General features: G+C 34.3%; 1 non-coding gene across 1 annotated transcript; it reads left to right on the forward strand.

The window, feature by feature from the left end:
• The first annotated feature begins 19,325 nt into the window (after nucleotides 1–19,325).
• Nucleotides 19,326–19,432, forward strand: LOC128034293 (small nucleolar RNA R71). The gene has a single exon (XR_008190423.1). It is a non-coding gene; the product is annotated as a small nucleolar RNA R71 (small nucleolar RNA).
• Nucleotides 19,433–21,287: the final 1,855 nt, after the last annotated feature.

Here is a 21,287-nt window from a genome sequence, read left to right on the forward strand (position 1 = left end):
ACCAAACAAATCATATTCTAGTTTAACCCAATACATGCTTAGACTGGCAATAAACTATCCAAATCAAAATAATTACACCCATCTTTGTTACAGATCACAAGAAAACCCAGGATGACTAACAACTCAGATTCTGTAAGGTTCCAGAAGGAAATATGATACTAGTCAAATATGAAGGATATTAGATACTCAGGTTTCAACACTATGTTACTCGAACGAAATCAGGTTGACAAATGCGTATATCTTTCATGACTACAAATACACCCATAATGTAGACTAACAAATTACCATGGCAGATACCCTCTTTCAACATGCAAATGCACACTTCTTTTCAAGAGACTTCTCTTAAGACTTATTTGATTACATCATGAAACTAATTTAACCAAATTAACTTTAGATGTATCATAATCTTATCATATACTTATCTATCAAAGAATTCTCAGAACTTATCCTGAATTTACCACAAGTGTGGATAACCACATTCTATCATATATCTATCACCGGATATGCCAATAAGATTATATAGAACTTACCAAAAAGCCTTAGCAAATCACACCACAATGAAAAACATACAAAATCATGTCTTTACTGTCCCGATGGACTTTCACAAAAGGTGCCATGGGTTTCTCCCCTACGGACTTATACATAACTTCATGACTTGATCTGCTAGTTTAATCCTATTACTGAAGGCATCACCATGAATATTCATACAATCATATATTGCCATGGGTGTCAGCCACGTGGACTTACACATTCTCATTTCGTGATCTGCCAGTCCAGCCTTCATCTTGCTAGAGGCTACACCATGAGTATTTTCATATCATACATTGCTATGGGTCACAACCACATAGTCCTACACTTATTTTCATATCATGATTTGCCATTATAGTTAGCAATATATTTGCCCTACCAGAGGCATCACAAGGGACGTTTTATCCTGAATTTACTTAACCAGATTTGTTCGCGCATAGCTGATCGACTTGTACATTCCTATATCAGACTTTACCTGCTTACTTACCAATCACTTTCTATTCATATAGTAGTTTCATAGTTCATACATAATATCAGCACACACACATAACATCTTTACTATGCTTCACTCACTTACTTGTTATTTGAAGTGTTATCATGATATATAAATCTTTAACTGAACAATTAACATGTAGGAGTTAGAATTGAGACTCACCTGACACTCACCTAAACTGTAGCTCGAACTTCAGACTTGAACATCTATCTAGATCCAACAGCAACAACTACTTAAAGAACACAGATTCACCATTAAAACCCATTTACATGCAAGGCCTTGTATTCATGACTTACTGTTCATATAACTCCTAACAACATTACTCTTCCAAAAATTTAACATGTAGAGCTATATTACTTACCATGAGGTGGACTAACCACTGATTAAATCAAGAACCTTAGCTTCTAGCTTGATGAGGAAATGATAACATTTAGATTTAAGAAAAAGAAGCAAAGAAATAATATTGAAGGAAGAATAAACTTTCTCATAAACCCTTCTCACCCACATATATATAATCAAATTCTATTGTTGGAACTAAACAAGTTTCACTTGAACCCAGATTTTTTTCCTTCTTAATGGCCTACAAATTTCCAGAAAAACATACATGAGGATCCTACATAATTGATATTTGACCAGTCAATCCAGTTGACCCCTAACAAGATCACTTGACAAAACCAAAATAACATAGTACTCAGGGAGCTGGGCATACTATGCATATTGCAGTAACTCACCCGACTATTGCAGTAACTCACCCGACTAATACTTCACTTGGTATATCCTTCTCTTATATAATAGAATAAGAATAACCTAAAACATTTATTCACCTCTACACCATATTCTGATTCGTCAGAAGATTGTAAAGTGGTGGATTTTACTATGCCAAACAAATAACTTCACAACTCTACGTCTTCAACTCAGATTCGCCAGACTCAGGGTGTGACATATCAAAACAACTTACTGGCATACACAGTGCATCATCAGATATACCGAAGTAACTATACTAGCACACGCAGTGCATCATCAAATATACCGAAACAACTATACTAGCACACACAGCGCACCATCGAATATATCAAAGGCACATAGTGTATCAACAGATATATTGAAGTAACTGTACTGGCACACATAGTGCATCATTAGATATACCGCAGTAACTATACTAGCACACACAGTGCATCATCAGATATACTAAAGTAACTATACTAGCACATACAGTGCATCATCGAATATACCAAAGTAACTATACTTGAACATACAATGTATTATCAGATATACGGAAGTAACTATATTGCCACTTGCAGTGCATTATCGAATATACTGTAACAGCCCATACTCAGTCCGATTGCCAAACCTGAGCTATGGAAAGCCACATTAGCCACCTAAACAACTCTCCTTTAAAACCAACCTATCCTCCAACATACCACAATTAAAAGTATGTAATATGTCTAGTTTGTAGCAGAATGTTATAAAGGTATTTACCATCAAAACTTAAAAAAAATAGCTCGCATACAAATAATAGTTAGCATACTTATGGGGTTTCACTTGCATAATGGTTTAAGGGTACACACATATATATATACATGTGAGTAAAATATGCACAAACTTATGAAAACCCATCTTACGAACTCACTTCACAAGCTTTAGGGTTCTTAACGGCAGAATTGTATGAACTTGTTTCGCTTAACAACTATTTTGTAGAAGCATAAAAATGTAGGGAAAGGAACTAATAGCACGTGAACTCTAATTTTTTGCAACATAATGCACTTTGTGGTGCACAACAGTACATCTATCTAACATATGGGTTTGCACCTCTGCATAGCTCGCAACTTCCAAGTCTCTTAAGGGGTAAGTTAGCTAAACGGGGAAGGTCTCATAAGCTACCTCTGAGAGCTAAGGTTTTGTAAACTTGGTTCGCAAGGTTTCTAAAACTCAAAGGCATTATGGATTCGCAGATAGCAGTTCGCCGATCATTGGGTTCACACTTTTGGTGAAGTTCAACTCCTTTCACTTCGCAGTAACCTTGGTGAACTCTATAAGTTTAAAATATTTGTGCTATACCTTTTGGAAAAGTCAAGATTTAGAAATTACTGATTAGTTGTGAGATCATCAATTGAGAAGGCATCAATCAAACTTGAATTAAAATTTTATGCTTGGAATACATAGGTATTTATAAAATAATATTGGTTCACAAATAAAATATATAAACAAATATAAGGAAACATTAAGGAAACTACAAAGTCCTAAGACAAGTAGAGAAGTCATTAGAGATTTCTCTAAGCCCAAATAGAAAACCTCATTACCTTAAATCTAGGGTTCTCTTGTATCACCTTAACAGTAGTTGTGCTTCACCTAGATCACTTGCCTCTTCGCCGCTCACTCTACGATCTATAATATGTAGTGTTTAGAAAAGAGTGTGTGAGTTCTTTCGAACTTAGTGAATACACAGGAAACAGTAACCACAATGCAGTACAAAACATAAGTTAAATAGAAACATAGGCATGGTTCTTGAATTGTGAATAGGGTTCGCAATACTTGTGTGAAGTCTATTTTGAATACACTTACCGGTAGAAAGCTGGTAAAATTTTAAAATTTCAAAGCACAATCAACATGTCCCATAAGGATAGCACAAGGTTAAACACTCTCTAAGACACCAACATGTCCCATTGAATGGAACCTAGCTCGACAGTCCTTTATCTCTCCAACTTGCCCCACAGCCTCAATGCCCAAAACATAAAACATAAAGGGGAGTACTCACAATCCTATTGCATGCCATTATATCCAAAAGATTCAGAAGGTTATCTTGTCAAAACATTTAATTAACACAAAGCTCAAAAATCACTAGGAGCTCGCAAAACATGAAATCATGTAGAGCTTACCATATAAAGCTCCCATAAAAACACATATAAAAATACACTCATTAAAAAATTTATATAAAAGACTTACTCTTGGAACTTAGGTGAAACCCCTAAGCTCCTGATTAACATTATGGTTTGCACATACAAGTGGCGATCCCTGAACACTCACCAGTTTCTCTGAAACTTTAGACATGCTTTGATTTTCCTTTATATCCGCCTGTAGACAATTTTGTTGGGTTTGAAATAGACATACATAAGTTACAAATAGTACATTCAAAACACACACACATAAACATAAGCGAAACTAGGTTCGTACATACTAGTCTTTTAGCGAACCTAGTTTCCTTTGTTGCAAACCTTTTTGAACATCAACAGCAAAACATAATCTTACCTTGAATTCCAAATAGGTAGTTCCTGGGTTCTTAGAACTTTGTAACAAAATAATAGATGATGAATTTGATAGAATTCAAAATGTTAGATTTTCTAATGGAAAGATTTATAGGCACTAAATGTTTTAGTGGTCTTAGGATACTCTAGTTCTAATAGAAGTAGGAAATAGGTACGTGCATAAATGGTGATATAATATATGTTGTCTTCCTAGTTCTAGTATAACTCTACTTTACACACATGGCCAAAATTGGTGACCCCAATTCGCCAACCTTCTGACAGACTCTAGTTTACCAGATCTACTGTCGAATCCAAGTTCACCAATCACAATGGAGATCTCAGCTTGCTCGGCCCAAACCAATATTTTCAATTTGTCTAACCCACTGGCAACCTATACTCACCAATCTTTTGGTGAACACGATCTCACCATGTCTCCTGGCAAACTCCAACTTTCCAAGCCTACTAGCGTACTTCAGCTAGCCTGACCTGCTAGCGTACACCAGCTCGCCAATTCTATTGGCTAACCCCAATTCACCAAGGTCAAACTTCTAGACCCTATTGTGGGATGCTACATATACTAAAGTAACTATACTTGAACATACAATGCATCATCAGATACACCGAAGTAACTATACTGGCACACACAATGCATCATTGGATATACCGAAGTAACTATACTAGAACATACAATGCATCATCGGATATACCAAAGTAACTATACCACCACACATAGTGCATCATCAGATATATTGAAGTAACTGTACTGGCACAAATAGTTCATCATCAGATATATTGATATAACTATATTGATACATACAGTGCATCATCGTATATACCGAAGTATAACCTGGATATTAATAGCATAACCAATTTCAAATTTTCTAATGAATTCAACCCACATTCTATAAATCTCAGATCATCATTCCAATACCACATATCAATTAAATTGTATTATTTTCAATTTTATTTATTTCAGTTTGATTCTCAATATTCATTGCTCATTATCACAATTTAATTTATACGCTGCTTATGAACTCATTTAATTCACCATCATGTGAATAACGTAATTTTTTAAACAAGTAAATTGAACTTAAATCTTTAAAATACGTACCAAATCCTCATTCTATGGATTCAACCATAATGTTTCCATGACCTATTTTTGTCGAAAAAGATATTTGGGTAGTAGCAAGAATATTACTAACATTTCTTGGACAATTTCGAGCAATATGCTTTAAAGGTTAGCATGGAAAACATGCTCCCATTTTCTTCCAACATCCACTTCTGTGTTTTCTACCACAAAGTTCACAGTTAGGAATAGTTATGTCCTTTTTCGACTTCTTAATATTACCAATAGATACTGATGGGTTTTTAATTTGATCTTTCTAATAGTCTATATCCAGTAGAATCGATTTCCCAGAACCTCGAGACTCCCTAGATCGTTTAAGCAAAGGTTGTGAGCCTATAGTCCCTACTCTCTTCCCAAATGCTCGAAGAGGTTCGTCTATCTTATCTATGCCCAAGGCTTGTTCAACCATTTTCACTCGTTCAACTAGATCGACAAACTCTTTTATTTTGTGCAAGACCAACTGAACTCGAAGCTCATCTCGTATTCCCCGGATAAATATCTTACAACTTTCTTCTTCAATCAGAACAAGTTCTAGAGTGTACTTACTGAGTCAAAAAAATTCGTGTTCATAATCAATTATTGCCATCTCACCATGCTTCAGAAATAGGAACTCTTGATTTCTATCTACAAGGTACAATTCACCAACATACTTTTTTTCTAGAATTCAGACTGAAATAAATCTCAATCAATCTGATGAGCGAGCACATGTCGAATAACTGTTTTCCACCAAGTATATGCTTCTCGTTTTAGAAGAGAAATGACACATAACACATTCGCGAGGCGTTCATTATAACTAACCGCCTTCAGACGTACTAACGTCCAGAGTGTGAATACTACAATAAAATATAGAAAGACAAGACAGTATTGGCAAGTATACGAGTTGAGTTGTAATATAGTTTTACAACGAAGTAGGTGAATACTCTAAGGATCATATCCAGGGGAGGTGAGTGCCAGATCAATTCTAACCTAAACACTAAAATATCTAATTAATACTTTTAAATAAATTATAGTACAAAAAATATGAAATAAAGGATTTTTGGGGTTTTATAATAATAGTAATAAAAATAAATTAACATAAAAAGATAAAACTTAAGAGATTAAAAAGAGAGAATAAATCAAATCTGATTATGGTTGATTAGCTCGTTTTGGTAACCACCATCAACTGTTGTTTTAGGTTCCTCATTAATCAACTAGTCACTACCCTAATAGGATCTTCCAACCTTCCACTAACATCACGACTCAGCAAAAGCTACTTATATTTCAACCTCACAGTTCAGACTAGTTTGGGGTTAAGGTGTTCAAGGATGGGCAATACAAATTTTGGGTTAATTCCAACCTTGATGACTTCTCGGGGTTGTCAGGCATAGGGTTTCTTTCACATTCTTCCTTTCCCTAACAATTGATTTGTTGACTAACCTTATAAAACAGTTAACAGATCATATACTCGCTAATCCCTCATAGAGGGATTATTCCTCATGGCTTCCATAGACAATATATAATCGATGTAAAGAGAAAGCATGCTAATTAAATCGACAAGATAGAGTAAATAAAAGAGCCTGATTGGATTTTAATTAAGCACGAATCCACAGATTTTGAATGCTTTGATAATTCAAATATATTGAAATCAACAAGAACAACGGAAAGGAATCTAAAACCTAATAACGAAAGAAAACTAAACTAAATTTTATACAGAGAATTTAGGCTAAATGGAATGATGTCCATAACAGGTGACAAATGAATTTATAGCCTTCAGGTGGTCGTCGTCCTTAACCCTGGGTTAGCTGACATTCTTGAGCTTAAATTTTAATTGTGCAAACCAAAACTCCCTTGCTTCGTGTGTTCTTTCTGTCACAAAGTCGTTGTCGCAACACACCAGGACCTGTGTTGCGACATAGCAATCAATATACTCCTCTACAACTTTCTTTAGGGGTAGGTCACTAGACCCTTAGTTTGTTTCACGACATCGAAGGTAGTCTTAAGTTTTCTCGATTATGTTCCCTATGTTGCAACATTGAGTCAACCATGTTTCGACATAGTGACCAATATCTGTTCAGTGCACCTTCTAATGGTCTCCTGCACACTCACAAAGTGCGTTAGCTCACCCTTAGGCCTCATTCAGCCACTAAGGTCAATAAAAGACTCAATTTGCACATTTTATTGAATGTAAATAAAAATATGAAAACTTAACTAAAACATAACAAAAATGCTTGTATTCAAGCTACTTAAATGCGAAAACTAGTTTAATCTGCTACACCAAATTATGGTAGATCAAACTCCTTCACATTTAAGTCGTTACTTGTCCTTAAGCAACATAAAAAAATGACAAATAAGATGACGACCCTTGAGAAAATATGATACAAGTATTGACTTCAGAGCATATGACTTAGACATTTTATGGTTACTAACAATTTCAGCATGATGAACAGTTGATTTACCACCTTTGATTTCAAACATCTAAGTTCAGTATGTTACACAATATACGAGTATTAAGGGTCTTACCTATAGGAATCCATTAAAAAATCATACAAGTACTTTGATTATCCGAGCAGAATATAAATAGTCATTTATGCATATGTTTAGTATGATATCGATTCATTTATTAGGGTATTTAGGTCACATAGTAATTTTGTCTTGTAACATTTTACGGCTTAGGATAGGCATGTAAATAAAAAAAAGTAAGCATAAAAAGGGTTACAACCACGAAAATAGTTTGGCACATTGTATTAATCCCCATTCTTCCCCCCTTAGTGACCCTTACCTGCTCACCGCCTTATTTCTCCTATTCCATGTATAGGAAATCATAGCATGACATAGTAACTATAGCTAGCCTACGAGTTTTTGTAAACTAATGAATGAGTTTCTCTATATTTTATGACTTTTTGAATTTTTCTTTTTCAACTCATCTCACTCATGAATACCTTTTTTTTCAAGAACTTTTTCTATTCAATACTTTTGCTTTTCAGATTTTTGTTTTTTTTTTCCACTTTCAGGCTAACCTATAATTCTCGTATCACACTAATCTTTCCTATTTCACTCTATTTTTGCAAACTCTGCCTTAATGCATCTACTTAACCCACAATACATATGGCTAGATATCTATAATCGTGCGGTGTATGACTAAAAAAAAGGCAAATACAAATTAACATTTTTAGGCTTGAGGTTTGTAATGAGGTTCATCAAGAAGTGTCAAAAGGCTCAAAAATCGGTACAAAAGGTGAATATTAATAGGCTAGCTTTTTGGCTCGGGATGTGTTCCAAACAATGCCTTAGGTCATCCCTAGATACCTCAATATGCACAAAATTAACCAACCAAACAAACTCAAATTCAACCATTTATCATTCATACTAGCATGGTCATTTCCTTGTATTTTCAATATCATTTGGTATAGGTGATTGCTTAATACGTATTTACAGTGTAACATATAAAAATTTAGTAGTCTAATGCTCAAAAATCTAAAACCACCTACCATCATGCAAAATTTATTCATAAACATAAGCAACCAGTGTACATGCTTCTAACTAATCACTTCTACAAGCTCAAGCACACCAAAAGATAAGAAAAATAAAAAAATAAAAAACAAATTTCCTATGTTACCCCCTACACATTTTAGTTAACACATTTTCTTCAATGTGTAACCCATAAGAAGATAAGGAAAGAAGTTACTTGATTAATCGTGATCGCTCTAATTGATAATGGTGGGTGTTTCCTCCTTTAATCATGTATAGGTCAAATTGTTTGTGTCTTTTTTGTGTTGGGTTCCTTCATAGAAAATCAAATGCAAGACAAACACTAAAAAATTTACTTCTATCCTACTCTTTCAAAGTTAAGTTTAAAATAATTCAAGAATTAATATGAGTCTTTTAAAAAAGAAAAATTAAAAAATTCAATCCTCCTAGGAATCATCGAGGGGATGAAAACGTCTCTAGTCCATAGGGGATTTCCCCTTTCCTTTGACATAAGTTCGGTGGGAGCTCCAACCTATTAAAAGTGCATAGTGAGTTGGGCTTTGTATGACAGGCCCTTTTGGTGTAGAAAATTATGGCTAAAATGCCACTTCGTATTCGTCCTTCATTCCAGGGTACTCTTGAGCGACACCTTTCTCCTTAAGATTAACCCTATCATCCTAATGATTCAAAGTCAGCCTGAACATATCTTAGGGATAATTTGGAGGGCATAACCTATTGATTCCTTTGAATTATTGAAGTATTGGTCCTATCTCCTGCATCCATTTAATCAATCTGTCAAGATTTGCATCTATGTCTCCAAGAGCTCCCTTTCTAACATTTGATTGATCTTTCTGTATGATTGATCTTTCTAATATTTTATAACATCTTCCATGTCAGTATTTTAAAATTTCTCTAGATCCATATTATCAATAAAATCTTTTTCATAGAATGGGATGTTATAAAATTCACAGATATCACTAGGGGAGATTGGAACGTCCTCCCATCGTAATTAACATAATTTATTATCACATTATAGACTTGCTTAATCGCCTGATCCTTAAGTGACGCGTAAAATTCTTGGACCACAGGTAGGTTTGCATTATTCATGGGAACAACACAAAATTGCACCCATTTATGGTAACAGACCAAAGCCCGTATTTCTTTATTGTGAATCACTGAGGCTTCAAACCCTCATTCCTAAATTAGTGGTCTCTCTTGTAACTCAAGGAAATATTTTTCCATATTAGTATTATGAAATCGCGAAGAGTCTTAAACATTTAATGTTTTTTAGACCATAGCTCGCTTGTTCTTTCTAGGAGGCATCCTTACTAATATTTATAAGCAAGATAATCAAGATATTTAATATAAAAGTAAGAGAGGATTGAGAATACTTAAACTTCAACTATTGTAAAACTCAGTTATGCTTTCTCTTGTTATTGTGGATGACAACTCCCTCAAATGTAGCTTCTCTGAATCTGGAATAAAGTATTGAGATTTAGGGGTTTTGAGGAGAAAATATATTTTGAGGGGCGTTTAGAGGGGGTTTGATATCAGAATGAAGTTAGATTGTATTAGAATGGTATTTTTATGTTTAGAAGGATGTTTTTCAGGGTTAAAAATTAGGTATAATAGAGGTTATTTTGTCGAGTTGCATAACCGGGTTGGTTGACCCTACAAAAATTTGCAACGATGTTGCAACACGGGGGTTCGATGCCACAACATCCCAACAGATTCTCATATCGCAACATCGGGGTTTGATGTCGTGACACACCCTGAAGTTTTGAAATTCTGAGAAAGTATCTTCTTTGTCACAACATTAGTGATGTCGTGACATTAGGTTGATTTTTGAACTTCTTTATTAATGCCCACGATGTTGCGACATAGAATTTTCTGTGCCACATCGTTGACCTTGTTTCCCAAATTTTTTATCTTCAGAGTGTTTCAAACGTTTGTTAGACCTGTCTGTGACCTTCCTATAGTACATTAACAACTTAGTTATAGAAGTATACCATTAGTATAGTTAGTAATAATCAAACGGTGGTAAAATGTTAGGTCTTGATGGTGGACTCATCCGTCAACTAAGTCGATAGGCACCGGGGTGATCCTTGTGAATTGTCTCTATCTGTATTAGTCCAACACCCATCATGTCATTCTATTAGTTTGCGGTTGTCTCTTCCTCTAAATTTACCTTTTCGACCTACTTTAATGACCTGAAACTCTTTTCGCAAGTCATAACTATTAGTGATTTTCAAAGCCACATACCCACACAGCTGCTTTAATTTGTGTTTAGCATTCGTGCTCTGGAAAGAAGTTGAGGGTTGTGGTTCACAATTGTTGTCTATAGTGTTTATATCCTTTTCATTGATCAAGTATGGCTTTTCAAAAGTACTATTTGAAGTGATTCGAAGAGGGACAGGGAAAAAATATTGTATTACGCTACTGAAGTTCTACTTCAGTGGGCTATTAAATCCATCCATCGGCTTACAAATAATTCCCTTTGATGATTGTCGTAAAACTCAAACACTCCTTAACGACCTAAGCTCGATGCTTATATACATCGATCGTTGAATTTGATTAAACCCTGATATATGATCGTAAGTTCTGTCAATATTTATTTTCCCACTCTTTTCAACATCTGGAAAATTCATGGATCTATAAGCTTCTATGGTGCTTGATTTAGAACTAAGAATATGAATAGGATGTTCAATTCAGGCTTATCCTTTAGGGCTGCTGGTTTGTCTTTTTTTTTTCTATGCACTTTTGAATTCACAGACATTCATTTATTAACTCAGTCCTAGCTATTATTGTCTCTGTTGGTGGGTCTATATTATACTATTCTTGTAGTTCAACTTTGTCAACATTACCCGAGATTTCTGGGGCGATGAGTTCCATGTTTATTTGATTCTTCTTTTCACTATCCAGTTCTTCCACTACCTCTACATCTGCTCTTCCTAAAAGTGCATTTCATTCATCTAAATATTCTTTTGATTTCTAAAATATATATGATGGTCACTAAACTAACTATAAATACGATAAAGATAGGTGCACCTATCAAACAATAGTATAGTTATGGTGAGTAAGGAACATCGTATCCACGAGGACTAAAAGTACTAGTAATTAACGTCTACTTATTACTTAGCTGACAAATTGGAGTGATTATGTTTTAATCTAAAATTACTAAACTAATTTAACTAAGAACACAACAGAGAATGAAATAGGAAAATAATCGAAGATAACCTATGAGATAGTCAATACCTAAGAAAGAATCCACCTAGACTTCACCTATTATTATGAATCTGAATTAAATAATTTATTCACTTGTTACTTGATCCGTAGAAATCCCTAAATTATTTTAATATCTCTTTCAAAAGTAAGAACAATTGACTCTAGGTTGATTAATTGAAATCTCTTTCTAATTAAAACCCCTATCATCGCATTAAATAAATCTATGGATTCCCCTATTAGATTTGACTCTAATCCGGTAGATTTATGTCATCATGTTTCTAGGATTGCATGCAACTCCACTCAATTATGCTAGATCTACTCTTAAACAGTGCCTTTGGCTCCATTGAATTAAGCACATTAAACATGAATTAATATCTCAAAAATATTAAAACAAGAAATAAGCATACATAATTGAGAATAAGAATCAAGTATTTATTGCGAAAAACATAAATGAAATAATAGGATTCATCATAGGTTTCATCTCCACTAGGTATCTACGGGATTAGTTCATAATCCTGAATGAAAACATCTCAAAGTTAGAAAAACCACAAGACATAATGAAACTCAATAAAACTTTGAAAGAAATTAAAATGAGATCTTCAATCTTAATGGAGATCTGCTTCCAAGTTGACTCTGATAGTGTTCTTCGAGTGTTTTCTTCGATCTTCTCTAATTACCCCCTTATGTCTTCTTCTAATGGGTATTTATAGACCTTAGAATGCTCAAAAAGCCTAAAAATTGGGTTTTTCTATGTATTTGGGAAGTAGGGTGTGAAATCGACACGGGCTGGCCATGGTGTGTGGTCAGCACGTGTGGAAATGCCCAGGCCATGTGGATCCTAAAAATAACTCTATTTGTCTGTTTTTGGCTCGTTTTTTGCTCCTTTTGCTCCCATATGCTCTCCTAACTATAGAAACATGAATTGAAAGGATTAGAAATATCAAATTCACTAATTTGCATAATTAATCATCCAAAAATGCTTTAAGAATGAGATTAAAATATGTTACTTTTATAGCTTATCAAATATCCCCACACTTAAGCGTTTGCTTGTCTTAAAGCAAAATCCTCAACTCACTTTAAAGTTAATCTTTCTCATCTTATAATTCTAATCAATAATGTTTCAAAATAATTCGTAAATAATCATACATTGACAATTCAACTAAAAGAGCATTAAAAATTCAAACAATCCAAGTTGAAAATTTTTAAAGCACGAAAACATAGGTATTTCTCCTTATCTAAGTGATTACCTTTAATTCAAAATTGACAACAGTCAACATCCTCACTAAAGATTTACTCAAATCACTCAAAGTGTTTAAGGTTGAAGAATAAGCACTCAATGGTCAAACAAGAAAAGTCATTACCATAGGCTTGCATGAAAATCAAATCTCCACCACTATAAAATGATATGATAAACAAATCAAAAGGTATTTAAGAGGTTGTAATGGGTCTTAGGTTAAGGTTGTGGAGAAAGACCAAAATATTTGTTTAAAATAAAGATCGAATCGATATATTACCAAACTATAAAAAATAAAAGAAATGTTGAATTAAAGACAGTTACATCGAGAACTATTCAAGAATGGAAACGAGCTTATTTTCAAAATATGAATTTAATTGTTCAAGTTCAATCAATAAGACTAATTAATAATCAATATTTTTTTTGATCTCTTATTTTTTTTCTTTTTTTTAGCAATAATAAATAATTCAACAAATCAAACAAAAGAGCATAGTTAGGCAACTAACCAAATCAAATCTTGACAAAAAGGGAGTCAATAAGAGGAGAAAAATTCTCAATGAACCAAAATGAGTTATGGGTTAACAGTAATGCAAAAATTAAGAAATGGTGTGTTAAGGGCAATAGGGTTTACTAATGGTTAATTACAAAGGTAGGCTTTTTATTGCATAAGTGGGTTAAAAACTAAGTGCCTTTATCATCTCAGTAGATCAAATCAAAGGTGTGGTCTCGACATGTATAATCGAAGCAAGTTCTACAATAACAAATCAAATTGACATACTCATAACCAATAATAAAATGAGCAATAAAAATGTATGCTCTAAAGGCTCAAAATCTTACAAAAAATCATGGTTTTTGATGTCAAACTTGTAAATTTAAAACTTCAAGATAATACCTTAATTCAGGTAAACAACCTAAAATTTTTAATTCTGAAAATAAAGTTATCATGCTTTATTCTCTAATGTCTTAAAGTTTAAACCAACCAATGCACAAATATCTACAAATTAATCAAAAACACATCAACAAAAATCCCAAATTGAAATAAATTCATTCTAATGGAAGTAGGAGAAAATTACTTAAGCACGAGAATAATTCAGGGATTTTCTAATAGTCATATAAATAACCTCCCCACACTTAATATGTACATTGTCCTCAATGTACAAACAAATATAATCACAGTGTATGTAGAATATCATAAGAGAGGGAGAAAACTAAAATTGCTTTGAATATTGGATGAAATCGCCAGAATGGTGAAAAGTGGAAATGTAGACAATTGAAAGTGAAGTGTAAGACTCTGTGCAAACTAAGAAGAAAATAAACACAAATAATGAAGAAGATTAAAAGATTACAACTAAATTAGAAACAACCATACAAATAAAAATAAAAACATAGTTCAAAAGATAATAAATTAAATAAGTCTAAGAAAATAAATAAAGCAACTAAAAAAAATAAAATGAAAATGAAAATGAAGAAAAAAATAAACTAAATGATACCAATAAAATTAAAGGTAATTATAAGAATAATAGTAAAAGATAATACTAAAAATAATAGAAATAGAAGAAATATTAAAAAAATTAAAATTTAAGTATAAGAATAATAATAAAATAATAAAAAAGAAAATAGATCAGTAAAATAAAAATAAATAATATAACAAATCATAATAAATAAAAAAAATAAAATAAAGAAAAGGGTAAAAGGGGAAGACTGACGGAAGACAGTGGCCGGAGTTACAGGGAGGCGATGTCGTGCGTGGGTGAGGGCGGGGTTGGTTGACTATGGAGAGAAGGGATAAGAGATGGGTGATGGGGGAAAGGGGGTGTCTTGTTTGGGGAAGAAGAAAAAGACAAATTGAGAAAGAAATTTTAGGGTTTGGCCGACATGGCCGTGTGACACGAGCGTGCGGAGTATTTTCAGCCCCTATGCAATTAAAATTAAGCCTAGTCTTCACACAGCCTCGGACACGCCTGTGTGTCCAAGCCATGTGGCACATACGGTCGTGTGTCAAGCCGTGTGTGATTTCCTTCGCTTCTCTCATGCCCGTATGGCTCAGTCGTGTGTGATTTTCTTCACTTTTCCAACACCCATGTGAGATCCCACATGCCTGTGTGGCTCGGCTGTGTCTCCTACACATGTAACTTTCTAACTTGGAATAAAATTGAAAAATTAACTCCACGATTCACACGGCCTAGGACATGCCCGTGTGGTCAGGCCGTGTAGACCATTTTAGGCGATGTAACCGTCGAATTTTTGAAAATTTATGTCCCAGTATCCACACGGCCAAGGACACGCCCATGTGTCCAGGTCGTGTGGGTCATATGGCCATGCTGCCAGGCTGTGTAACTCACTATCAAACCCCTTATTGTGCACACAGCCTGGGACACGCCCATGTGTCTAGGTCATGTGGGTCAAAAAACACATTTTTTTTAGATTTTAAATTAGCATGCAATGGAATTAAAAGAATTAGAAAAATTTAAACATTCGGGTTTCCTCCCGAGAAGCACTTATTTAAAGCCTAAGCTTGACTTACCTTATATTCGCATGGTTACGGTGGTTCGCAGAGCCGGGGCTTCTCTTTCTCGTTATTAATTATATGATCAAAATAAGGCTTAAGTCGAGTAATATTTACCTTAAATGTGCTAAATTCAAAATGAGTTACCTTGACTGTACTGTATGGGAAGACGTTCAGTACTGTAAAAGGGTTTGATACGTTTGTATCAAGCTCCAAAGTGGCAATTCATGAGATCTATTTTGTCTAGCAGTACCTTGTACCCAACCTTAAATCGGTTCATCACATTCATATGCTCATCATCGCGTTGCTTTGGCTCTTCATCATGTATTCTCGGTTTCTCCTTGACATGTGTTTGCCATTCATCTAGTTCATCTATTTGTAACATCCATTCATCATAAATCAATATGTTTCTGTTGCATGGACTAAAATGTGGCTCCATTATGTTTTTTTGAGAGGTTTCTTGCAAAGAAGGTTGAGTCATATGGTTACTAACATTAACAGTACTTGAAAAATCATCTCGATCACTAGATGTTCTAACAGAATCACGAGCTTGAAGAGTAATCGTTTCGTCACCTACACGAAGTACTAATTCACTCATACCAACATTCATAATAGTTCTAGCAGTTGCTAAAAAAGGCCGACCTAGAATCAGATGTACGTCACTATCCTCATCCATGTCTAAAACAACAAAATCAACTAGGAATATGAATTTATCAATTTTTACAAGTACATATTCAATAATACCCCTAGGAAATCTAATGGTTCTATCCGCTAATTGAATACTCATCCTAGTTTGTTTGGGTTTCCCAAGACCTAATTGCTTAAATGTTTTAAATGTCATGACATTAATACTAGCCTCTAAATCAGCTGATACGAACTCACTTACGGAATGTAATTGAGTCGTTTGTTTGCCCAATCGTAAATTAAGTACTTTTCATTTTGGTTTAACAAAAGGCTAAATTTAAATAAAATAGTTAAATAAGCAACATATAAAAATAAAGATAGTTTGATGGAAAGGTGGATAAAAAGACTTAAAACAAGAATGAACCCTTAATAGCGATTAAGGACACGAATCTTATAAGTTTTAAGGTGAAAATGGTTTGATGAAAACGGACCGTGGCCCACTATCTAATGAGATAGGAACCAAACGGTATCAAGATGAACGCCACACTCGAATGAGTGATAAGTTTAGAAAAGAAACAAGTTTGACACCACTAGCTTAGCTAGATAAGTCAAGTTGAATCCTAAAGAAAAACGAGAGTGAATAATTCACAAAGTTATATTTCATATATGTCAAAAAATCTGTCCACAATGTTTTGTACAAGCTGTTTATATAGGCATCAAAATGACTACTCAAATTCGGCACCTAAGTGTTCACATAACAATTAAAATATTCACACTTGAAGCATTAAAATTGGTCCTTGAATTTGGCAGATTCATACTCAAACCGACTGGTCACTTTCGTCCCCCTTGGTGAGGTTCATGCACTAGTTGAATAGTTGTTTCTTCCCCCTTGGTACGTTCATGCATGCTCAGCCAAAGATATTTAATAGCTAAAATAAATTCTACCTTAAGGCATGAATCAGCAAATGAATTAAGATGGGACGCCGAATGGTCATAGGAGCTGGTTCATCAGCTTACAATTGTTGGCTCTTTGTTTCATGAAGAGTCAGCTGAATGATGCACCAAGCAGCTCCTAAGTTACATGCATAATCGAGTGCATGGTCCTTCATTAACTAGCTTTAATGTATCAGCTGGATGCATGAATTTCTAGCTGAAAAAAAATAGTTCCCTTTGTTCATGCACATTCGGGTACATTGCTCTTCATTAAATAGCTTTAATGTATAAGCTAAATACATGAATTTCCAGCCACAAAAAAGCTCCCTTTGTTCATGCACATGTGGGTGCATGCTTCCACAATAATAAGCTTCATTAATTCAGCTAAATACATGTATGTTCAGCCACATGAATGTTTAGCCATCCATTCCACCAATCTGTAAAGGCAAATTAAACACACGGTTTAAAGCAACTTGAAGAAAAAAATAAATATGTCATTAAAGCTATAAGAAACGTAAAAAAATTTAATATAATTATTAAATAAATTGTAAATGTCTTAGCAGCTGAATTAGCTAGCTAAGTTAAACTAGCTAAATTTAATTCAGCTTCAAATAAGTTAAAAATGTCCCTTGCTGAACCATCTAGGTCATGTTTAATGAATCCACTAGTAGTTTCCTTCCAAAATCGATTAATTGAAGTCAAAATTGACTCTTTAAAACATTTAGCTTGTGATTGAGTGATTGGACCAATAGGCAGCTCAATGGGATCTCGTTTGGTGTCAGCTAAGTCCACAGGCGAGTTCATATCATCAGTCAAAATATTATCAATATTTAAACTAACAATTAAACAAGAAATAGTGAAACTCCCTGGATCTTTCAATTTTTTGGGTAGTTTATTTTGTAATATGGCCAAGAAAACTGCATTTAACTCCACAGTCAACGAATCATGTAACTTCCTTTTGTTTGCCAAAAGCTCTTTTAAAAATTTGACATAGTTCGGCATCTACGAAAGAGTGTCAAAAAACAGTAAGTTAATATGTATTTTTTAGGAGTTTAAGAAATTTACCAAATTAGTCGTTCGTGTGGTCTCCTTTTGTCACATTAGGATATGGCACTTGAGGTTTATGTTCCTTAACAACCAACTTTTGCTCTTTCTGGCTTACCTCAACCTCATCGTTATTTACCAAAATTTCTTGCCTTGGTTCTGGTTCAGATTCAACTAACCCTTCTTCACCTCGCACAATAATTGTATGAAGCTGCTCCCTTGGGTTAGTTTCAGTTTTGCTAGGCAAACTACCTTGTGGTATTTCTGAAAATAGTTTAGCAAGTTGACCGATTTGATTATCGAGTCCTTGAATTGATGCTTGCTGATTTTTAAGTGTTGCTTCAGTGTTTTGAAAGCAGGTTTCTGACACTGAGATAAACTTCATCAACACCTCTTCAAGATTCAGCTTTTTCTCTTGCTGGTAAGGTTGGTGTTGGAAGCCTGGAGGGGGTTGTGATCTCTAATTTCCTTGACCACCCTAAGGGAAATTGGGATAGTTCCTCCAACTTGCATTATAGTGGTTACTATAAGGGTTATTTTGAGGCTTGGAATTATTTTGTTCGTTCACTGTGCTAGGAGCGAAGGGTAAACATTCTGGATTATTCATTCATCATCCATTCATATCGCATTGCATCACCGAATGTACCTATGTATCAACATATAAACCATAAAATTTTTTTATTTATTGTTCTACCTGATTTAATAACATGGTGATTGCATCTAAGTTGAAAACACAGGCTGCTTTCATCGTCTTCATCCTCATGACTTGCCATTGATAATTATTCAGTTCCATCTCCTTAATAAATTCATAAGTCGCTTCGGGTGTTTTATTATTCAGAGTTCCACCAGCTGCTTTATCAATTAATTGCCTCGTTGAAGGCTTCAAACAATTGTAGAAGATTTCAACTTGTAGCCATAGAGGTAACCCATGGTGAGGGCACCTTCTTAATAAATCCTTATACCTCTCCCATGCATCATATAACATCCCTAAATCGATATGTACAATGGAAGAGATATCGTTCCTTAACTTGGCTGTCTTAGCCGGTGGGAAGTACTTTAGACGGAACTTCTCGGTCATTTGAACCCATGTGGTAATGGAACCTTGTGGTAAAGAGTTCAACCACTGCTTAGCTTTGTTTCTCAAAGAGAAAGGGAATAACCATAAATGAATGGCTTCGTCAGTGATACCATTAATCTTGAAAGTATCACAAATTTCTAGGAAATCAGCCAAATGAGTATTTGGATCTTCGTCTTGCAAACCATCGCACTAAACAAATTGTTGTATCATTTGAATAGTGTTCGGCTTTAGTTCAAAATTGTTAGCAGCAATGGTGGGTCACACAATGCTCGATTCAGCCCCAGTCAGAGTGGGCTTGGCATAATCGTACATAGTACGAGAAACAAGATCTGGATTTGCAGCAACTGCAGGAGGTAGCTGATTGTTTTGGTTATCACTCATCTCCTCAGTAATAATAATTTCTCTTGTTCGTCTACTATATTCTGTCTACTTTGCCTTGCTTCTCTACGGTTTTTGTGAGCAGTACTTTCAATTTCATTGTCAAATAACAATGGTCCTGGCTGGTTTCTTCTAGTCATAAACTAAAGGAACTTGCCAGAAGAAAATAGAATAAAAATAATTGGAATGTAAAAACTAAAATAAAAACAAAACTTTAATAAAAATAAAATGGCTAAATTAATAAAAATAAAGTGTTCCTAATATTTTAGTCCCCAGCAATGGTGCAAAAAACTTGATTGTCACTAAACTAACTATAAATACGAAAAAGGTAAGCGTACCTATCGAACAATAGTATAGCTATGGTGAGTAGGGAATATCATATCCACGAAGACTAAAAGTACTAGTAATTATCGTCTTCTTATTATTTAGCCGACATATTGGAGTGGTTCTGTTTTAATCTAAAATTACTAAACTAATTTAACTAAGTACACAACAGAGAATGAAATAGGAAAATAATCGAAGGTAACCAATGAGATAGACAATACCCAAGAAAGAATCCACCTAGACTTCACCTATTATTATGAATCTGAGTTAAAGGATTTACTCACTTGTTACTTGATCCGTAGAAATACCTAAATTATGTTAATATCTCTTTCGAAAGTAAGAACAACTGACTCTAGGTTGATTAATTGAAATATCTTTCTAATTAAAACCTCTATCATCGCATTAACTCGACCTATGGATTCCCCTATTAGATTTTGCTCTAATCTAGTAGATTTATGTCATCTATTTCTAGGATAGCATGCAATTCCACTCAATTATGCTAGATCTACTCTTAAATAGGGTCTTTTGCTCCACTAAATTAAGCACATTAAACATGAATTAATATCTCGAAAATATTAAAACAAGAAATAAACATACATAATTAAGAACAAGTATCAAGTATTTATTGAGTAAAACATAAATGAAATAATAAGATTCATCTCCCATAGGTATTTAAGGGATTAGTTCATAATTCTGAATGAAAATATCTCAAAGTCAGAAAAACCACAAGGTATAAAGAAACTCAATAAAACTTTGAAAGAAATTAAAAGAAGATCTTCAATCTTGATGGAGATCTGCTTCTGAGTTGACTCTGATGGTGTTCTTCGAGTGTTCTCTTCGATCTTCTCTGATTGCCCCCTTATGTCTTCTTCTAATGGGTATTTATAGACTTTAGAATGCTTAGAAAGCCTAAAAATTGGGTTTTTTTTGCGTATTTGGGAAGTAGGGTGCAAAATCGACACGGGCTAGCACATGGGTGTGTGTCCACCCCGTGTGGCTCACTTGGGCATGTGCCCATATCGTGTGGAAATGCCCAGGCGATGTGGATCATGAAAACAACTATATTTGTCCATTTTGGCTCGTTTTTCGCTCCTTTCGCTCCCAA

The sequence above is a fragment of the Gossypium raimondii genome, chromosome 10 (genome assembly GCF_025698545.1).
Source record: "Gossypium raimondii isolate GPD5lz chromosome 10, ASM2569854v1, whole genome shotgun sequence".
In the NCBI taxonomy this organism is placed as follows: Eukaryota; Viridiplantae; Streptophyta; class Magnoliopsida; order Malvales; family Malvaceae; genus Gossypium; species Gossypium raimondii.